At 45.3% G+C, this 8,219-nt stretch overlaps 1 non-coding gene across 1 annotated transcript; it reads left to right on the top strand.

Annotated features, from left to right (window-relative positions):
- The first annotated feature begins 4,167 nt into the window (after positions 1 to 4,167).
- Positions 4,168 to 4,366, top strand: LOC144481948 (U2 spliceosomal RNA). Its single transcript, XR_013495806.1, has one exon. It is a non-coding gene; the product is annotated as a U2 spliceosomal RNA (small nuclear RNA).
- The last annotated feature ends 3,853 nt before the right edge of the window (positions 4,367 to 8,219 follow it).

The raw sequence follows: 8,219 nt of genomic DNA, 5'->3' as shown, positions 1-8,219 counted from the left end.
AATTAACTTTAACTTTAACCTGACACAAAGCATCAGCATGGATGCTGCCCTGGGACCAAAATAAATAGGGTCAGGTTTGCCAGGCAGGCCACAACAAAGGAAGGTGGTTGGTTGGTTGGTCTGGTCAAGGGCTTGACGCAGAGGTAACCCTTGCCACTTGGGAGGGTCTGATCAGACGGCCTCCCCAAGCCCATTGGGAGGTCTCCAGGTTATCCTGGGAGGTGCATGGCCCACCCTCTTATCCTCATCTAGGTGCTTAAGGGCCTCTGTTGGTCTCTGGGTGGGAAGACAATCCTCTACCTATCCCAACACCAATTAAAATCTACAATGCCAGGAAGGCAATCTACACTCCAGTCCAAGCATTCCCCATCTTCCCTTGACATTTTATGCTGGCTACTCACAACCCACTTCCAAGGGCCCCATTAAATTCCGCTCATGCTGCGCACACTGTCATCCCATCGACTCATTTTCTGGATAATGGTTCTCTGTGTTCTTTCTCATGTACCAAATCTTAATGATGCAATTCTGGAAGATCTTCTTAGGATGTGCTTGTAATTCCAGTGGCTACTGACTCTGATATGTTACAGAACCAGGAGGTTCTCCCTGTTTACCAGGAATAGCCTGTTCCATTCCAAGATATCAAATACATGCCTTCAGTTCTTCTCCTGCCAGTTCCCCAGTGTCATTTGATGACAACAACTTAAAATATATCCACCTCTTCCTGAATCTCTGCACCAATTCTGCCACTGGAGTCTGAGGCCTGACAGTAGCCAGTAATTTACAATAATGTCTCCAAGTCCTTCACTCATGGCTGCCTGGATCCTTTCTGTAATCACATTGCAGCCAACTGCACTTGCCACCTGCCTGCGCAAGTGACCTACAACACAGCAACTGACAGTTGTGTCTAAAAATGCAATTAAAATTTCTTGACCATTAGCCAATTCAATATCATACTGACATCTGCTATGAGACTTGCCAGATATTAAATTATGATGTCCAGGCAATTGGAGCACCTTCCCCTAAGCTGTAAAATGATACTGCACAAATAACTCTGGAACACAAAATAGCGCAGCATATGAAATAGGCTATGCTATGGAGTTAGGTAAAAACTAAACCGAGCAAGATATGACTGTACAGATTGAATAATATATGGTTGACAATAAATTAGAGAGTGCAGATACTTGTTACATTTTCCAAGGTTATAAACTGTAATCAAAAATATTGCTGAAAGTCTTCTGGGATAACTGAATTAATCATAATTTCTTAGCCACATAATTGGCTTGCTAAATTGTGGAATTCTTAAACCAATTTAACAGCAAATTATACTGTTCCTAGATTTGTGCCAATTTAATTTAGTTCAATACAAATGCTGGAAATAATCTATACTTGCATAAAGGCAGCAAAAAACTATTGAATCTACTGAATAACATGGTCTCTGAAATTGAAGATTTGACATTCTTTTCTCCTGATCTCCAGCTGATGGAATGCACCTATCAGCCACGTAATCGGAACAACAGAAGGCATGGTCCATTCTGAGAGTCTTCCCTTAAGGTGGTGGACTGTGGGATGAAACCTGAAGCAAGCCACTCGGTCCAGACTGCAACAGTATTGGATGGCCCAGCCAACCACTGAATGGGAAGATGATATTTTGGGGTGATTCAATTTTTGAGGCAGATGGGACCTTGTGCAGCAGCAGCCTATGCTGCTTAACAGAGGGTGAAGTTGAAACTATGGAGGTGATTTTCCCACCTTACCACGCATGGTAGGGATCGCGCCAATGTGGGAAAATAGCGTGTGGGCCTAAAGATCGGTTTTGCGCGCAACACAAATCAGTTTGCAATCATCCCGGCCCCTTCCTAATGATGCGAATCGGATTGTGCCCTGAAATGCGCGATGCAGCTTAGCATGCAATTGATTGGATTTCAATCTCATTAGCAGGTTCAGCGCACAATCATTCCCCCATCCCGGAATGTTCCCACGTCTCCAGGAGGAGGCCACACTGGTGCGAATCATGACTGGTCTCCATGAGCGGAGACCTGGTGCGATGATCATGCTAAGGGGTTCAGGAACCATTGAAGCCCCCGGGTGGAGGGGGCATTTCTGGGCAGTACCCATCAGGCAGTGCCTACTGAACACCAGCAGTGGCCACTGGACACCCCGGCAGTGCCAGATGGGCACTGCCAATTGTGCCAGTTGGGCACCGCAAGTGTGTTGGGGCAGTGCCAAGGGGATGGGGCCTGAGTGGGGGGCATGACAGTAGAGCTATTTGGGGGGTGGTCTCACAGGAGATTGGGAGGGTCATGCAGCGGTGGATCATAAAGGTAGTGATGATGGGGAAGCATGTCGGACAGGGGTCATGATGGGTAGACATGTTGGGGGTCATGATGGGGGTGCATATCAGGGGTTAGGCAGGAGGACCCATTGGGAGGACCCCGTGCCAGCGACCCGTATCGGGAAGCAGGTGGTCGAACATGCTGCCAATAAAGGAGGGTCCCAATGTCCATGGTGGAGGGAAGGGGTCTCCCAGTGCACAATGAGATCGCGATGCCCTTGTGAAACGGCACCCAAGCGCTTTGAAGCCGGGCTCACCAGCGGGCTTAGGCCCCATCCCCTCCCCAGTACCGGAGTAAAGCTCCCAAATCTCCAAAAAACTGAGTGTGGGACGATTGCAGTGTGGATCATGGCTGAGAGACCGGTGCAGATTGCTCTGTTATTCTCACCATTATGACAATTAGAATATTTTGGGAAAAGTCTGTCCTATGACTACTAATGGTGAGAAATGGCTTAGCACCATGTCTTGTCATCATTGTGGCTGCCCAATGCTAAGGCCACAATAATATCAGGAATATAGTGCAAACATTGCCCTATCATCTTCAATGTTCTATTGCCATTGTTCCATCCAGGGGACCCCAAATTCTCCCCCAAAATTTCCTTCGCTGAATTTAAAAAACTTGATTTCAATGACAAAAAAAAATTATTGAATGGTGAAGAACCTCAAAGAAGAGTGGACTGGTCAAAGTAGTGCCAACATCAGCATATATCACACTGTTATAAAATAAGTCGATGTCAACATAAATTAATTATATTAACATCAAATATGTGAAATCAGCCATTGAACTAACTTTGAAAATGAAACAAATGATAGCACAAAATATCTGTTTTGCAGAATGGATATTATTTCAGCATTTAATGATTTGTCAGTTATGCTTATTCTGGCTTATGATTGTGTACGATTGAGATATCTGAGAAATGTGTTTTGTGATTTGAGAATCAGCAGGCGTTCTGAAACAGCAAGTCCTATCATGGATTACCACACTACCACAAAGCCTGTCTTTCATTGTTCCACATTGCTGATAGAAAAGAGGTTATTATAGCAACAAATTTAGATGCTGCGTTACTGCAGGGTATTCAAAAGTTGTGTGCTTATTATTCCATGCTCAGTCTGGAAATGATTGACAAATAACTATTAGTTCTGTGACATACCACACACACACAGATTTAGAATTGGCACATCCAAAAGGCTTGCAGCGTAACTATTTAGTCACTTGGCATTAAGCCATTATTAAGCACCTCTTTTGTGGTCTTGGATAGGATACAAAAACAAGTCTATCATCTGATAGGAAATCCTTCCTTTATTTTCAGAATTCAACCTCCATCTTTCAAATCTTGCTGATTTGTTTCAAGTTTATCAACATTACCATATACGTTATGTTCTATTTGCCGTAAATGTGCCAATCATATGACAAGGATTGGTAATATAATAATATAGGTTCTTTATTTGAGGATCAGACAACATACATACAGTGCTAACTAGAAAACTTGCAGGACTGCTACTGTATTCCAAGTACAAAGTCATGGGGTCATACATCACACAGCCTGTCTAGAAATGGATAATGATCAACTGCAGTTTAAGATACACTCACTTAAAGGTACATTTACTTCACACCTCAACAATATGTGTCAACCAGCATTCAACATTTCCCCATCGCTGTTACTGTATCGGCATTTACCGATTGAAATCAGCACTTTTACTGCTTGTGTTCGGTCATCCCACAATTCCCAGAATGTTCTGAAGGGCATACCTAAAGTTCAAAGTGCAGAGGTGACACCACAATGCTCTGACCCTGTGTTTTGAAACAGCCTGACAATTCTTCCTGTCTATTATGAATTGCTTCTCGGCCTTTTGGCTAAGATCAAGTGTCGTATTGACATGCTGTGCTTGGTTGAAGTCATTAGGTTACATTTTAGCTTCATTTGAAGCAATTTTTAAAGGCGGCATCTCGGCCTTTTGGCTGAGATGCAAATGAGATCAGGCCTTGGAGGAGGAGCTATGCCTATTCCAATCAGCTTGGATCATGTGGATCAAGCCCAAGACAGGAGGTGAGAGCCCTGTCTTGTCAGCTTGGATCAGGAATGTCTCAACTTGCTGAGACTCTGAATTGGACTTGAGTTGGAATAAAAACAAAAAAAAAATTATGAATTGCCTTATGGTCCATCAAATATTTTGAAGGTAAATATAACCCTAATTACAAAAGGAACTACTGAATATATCATGCATATATGCAGTTAAAGTTTCAAGCTTATATGTTACACCATCCTGAGCAGAACTATTTGTTTTCACATCATTGGCAAGTTGTTTGGTTTCTTCCTGTGTTAAAACAAAAGCAAATTGTTAAATCCGATTCCAAAACATTGGCAAAAGTCGTGGAACCCCATGAAATGATCCAGAATGATCTTAATTTTGCAGCCAGCGGCAGAGGGACAATGGCTGTTGCTGACTCAACAAAAGCTGCCCTCAAAGATTGCCTTCATTGTAAATGAAATAATTTTTTGCAGTCGATGTTTCTTTTGATGCTCACTCGCCTGGTTGCTCCACTGTTAACCTCAGCACAAAATTGCATTCAAATTAATAGTGTGACAAGCTGGAAGCAGCAATTCTGAAGCTCAACATTTCCTGGATGATGAGGGAGCAGGCAATGAGATTGATGAATGTAATCACACCCATTCAGAAACCAGGCAGCTGCACAGGTGGAAACAGAAAAAGATCCATGCTATCATGATTTTAATCAATGCATTACCTTTAAGTGTGCAAATGTCAGGCCCTTTGCAGTAATTGAAATGTCAATTTGGGGATAGCAGGGAGAAAGCTGCTTTCACAACAATCCAGGCGGCAAACTGAACCCTTTGCAGTTACAGCACAATAGGTGGCACAACAGGAGCTCTGCCTTTCTTGGCTTTTCCCAAGATAAACAGTGACAATGAAGATTCTGACATTGCAGCATCTGCACTGTGGGATTTAATGACCAAAGCAAACCGGGACAATCTGCACAAAGGTGCTGCCAGAAATGTCAATGCCAAATATGTCTGACCTAAAGCACGCAATGGATAATCATAATGAGATAATTCATCTTTCAATCCATCTTTGAAAGATGTTTGATATCTTAACATTTTCTGCGTCTGATTGTGCAGCGTGTTTCTATGTTATGAGAACTGCCAGTGTGTAATTACATCATAAAACATGTGATCTGTTCATGTTTCTCTTCCCAAGTTCCTCCCAAGTTATAACAGATTTGGGGGATGAGAATTGGATGAAAGTGCTAAAGCCTAAAGGCAAATAATTCAGTCAGAAATGTCAGTGTGACACAAATTAAAGAAATGTCATTTCTAAAGAATGCATTCTCCCCCCGACATGACAAACAAGCTGAATGTGGGGAATGTTATACACATTTGTAGTACTCCAAGATGCTTAGTTGAAATCTGTGCAGAATGCTGTGATAGTATATTGGTTAGCTTGCTCAGAGAATATGTTGACTAAAATAAGTACAATCATTTGAACCTATGTTTATGCAAATAGTTATGTTATCACAGGAAGTGATGCAATATGTCACATGCAATAGCCGTCTTAGTCAGTCTGTAGCGGTCAGTCGTACCTGTAGCATAAGCAAGAAAAAGTCTCCACTAAGATTTTGTGTCCAACCTCCATGCCTACCCTTCAGCTTCATTTCTATAATTCAAAATAATGAGTAATTAATAAAGGTGAACATTCAAGTGTGAGAGGATCAAATTATGTTTTTCTGGTTTACTCCCAGTCTCAGGGTACTTATTCACTCTACCTCACCTACACCCACTGTGAGGGTGAGTGCGAACCCTGAGACTGGGAGTGAGCCAGACTATGGGCGAAATCTTACCAGAATGTGGCAGAGTGTTGGTTCCAGTGAGAAACATGCAGGTCTTATTGGCAAGAATGAAACTATGATCAAGCAGTGGACGTAGCTAGCCCATTGCACTTGGGGTGTGTTGACACCCGCAATCATAGTTTTCCCTGGGTAGAGTAAGCGATCAGAGTAGTGTGGTGAACCATCGTTGGTTCCCACCAGGTAGTACTGAGCCAGGGTCTGGCCAGTACTATGAGTCTGTATATATGTTGCTGTTGGGGTTAGGGTTGGGCTGTTCTACATGTTACTGTTGGGGTTAGGGTTGGGCTGTTCTACCTGTATTATAGTTATTATGGTACATCCCAGTTGGGCTCCGCCTCCTGGGAGAGGTATAAAGGTCACTGCTCTGTCTGGGAACCCTCAGTCTGGGATCGTGTATTATATATGGTAGCTCTATTGTAGTAGTCAATAAAAGCCTTTATTTCCTCGAGCATCTCTAGCCTCGTGAGTTCTATCGCGCATCAATTTTATTGACTACTAATTGAACTCTCGTCGTTAAAAAAAAAGGAAAACGATACAGAGAGTATGGAGCAAATGTTAAAACCCAAACGTCTTACGCTGGACCCACGTGCGGCGGTCGCCTCCAACACCTTCGACCACTGGTTGAAATGTTTTCAGGACTACCTCGCAGCCTCCGCAGCGGTCACCACGGACGACGACAGACTCCGGGTCCTCCACGCGACGCTGTATATTTAGCGATCCGTGCGGCCACCGACTACAAAGGGGCCCTCGAGCTTCTTAAGAAGCGCTACATTAAACCGCCAAATGAGATGCATGCTCAATATCTTTTAGCCACTCGACGACGGCAGCCCGGCGAAACGACGGAACAGTACGCGTGCGAGCTCCTACAGCTAGCCAGGGGCTGTAACTGCAAAGCAGTGTCGGCAGACCAGAACATGAATGACCTCGCTCGAGATGCGTTTGTGGCGGGAATCGGATCGTCTTATATTCGACTTCGACTGTTGGAGCAAGGTAATGACGATCTCACTAAGTCTATAGAGCTAGCGGATACGCTAGAAACGGCCTCCAAAAGCCTAGCGATGTATCCCGAAGACCACGTAGAGACAGCGTGGCAGGAGCAGTCGCAGATCCCACCTCGTCCCGCGGGTCCGAAAAGCTGCGTGATGGCGTGCCCACACTCGGGCCTGACAACAGCAGCAGCTCCAGGCGGCCCGCGGTGTTACTTCTGTGGGGGAGTGAAGCACACTGGCAGCAATGTCCCGCTAAAGCGGTGTTGTGCTCCGCCTGCGGCAAGAAGGGGCATTATTCGAAGGTATGTCGATCCAAACTTACTTCCAGGAACAGCAGTGCGGCCTGCGACTCCCCGGAGCCGGGTTCCTCATCGTCGGCATCGTCAAGGGTTTCTTCCACGTGCGAGGCCAGGACGTCGCCATTCCAGACGACGGAGTCGTAAGAGACGCGCGACCACCAGGGGTCGCTGATTTTGGCGCCATCGCCCACGTGCGACCTATGGGAGCAGCCATTTTGGTCGGCACCGACCGCGAATGACCAGCAGGGGTCGTCATCATCCATCTCAGCTGCCTGCAGTGGCGCTCACGAACCAACGGTGGTGTCGATCATCCTGGACCAGGCAAAGCCTCACAGACTCGACAAGCCAATGATGGACATACAGGTAAACAAACGCTTGATTTATTGTCTGTTTGACAGCGGGAGCACGGAGAGCTTTATTCACCCAGACGCCGTGAAGCGGTGTGGCCTCCAGATCCAACCTGTCAAGCAGACAATTTTGATGGCATCAAGGTCCCGGTCTGTCACCGTGCTAGGGAGTTGCGTGGTAAATCTAACGGTGCAGGGCACGGTTTACGAGAGCTTCAAGCTCCTGGTGTTACCGCACCTTTGCGCGCCAATGCTCCTCGGACTAAATTTCATGGTCCACTTGAAGAGTGGAACCCTACAGTACGGTGGGCCACTCCCTCCGCTTTCAGTGGGAGAACAGCAGCCTCCAAATTGCCCAACGCACTCCACCTGTAGCCTCTCGACGCT

The sequence above is a fragment of the Mustelus asterias genome, chromosome 2, assembly GCF_964213995.1.
Source record: "Mustelus asterias chromosome 2, sMusAst1.hap1.1, whole genome shotgun sequence".
Classification (NCBI taxonomy): domain Eukaryota; kingdom Metazoa; phylum Chordata; class Chondrichthyes; order Carcharhiniformes; family Triakidae; genus Mustelus; species Mustelus asterias.
The sequence above is the reverse complement of the archived record's forward strand: the minus strand, read 5'-3'. Positions and strand labels throughout refer to the sequence as shown.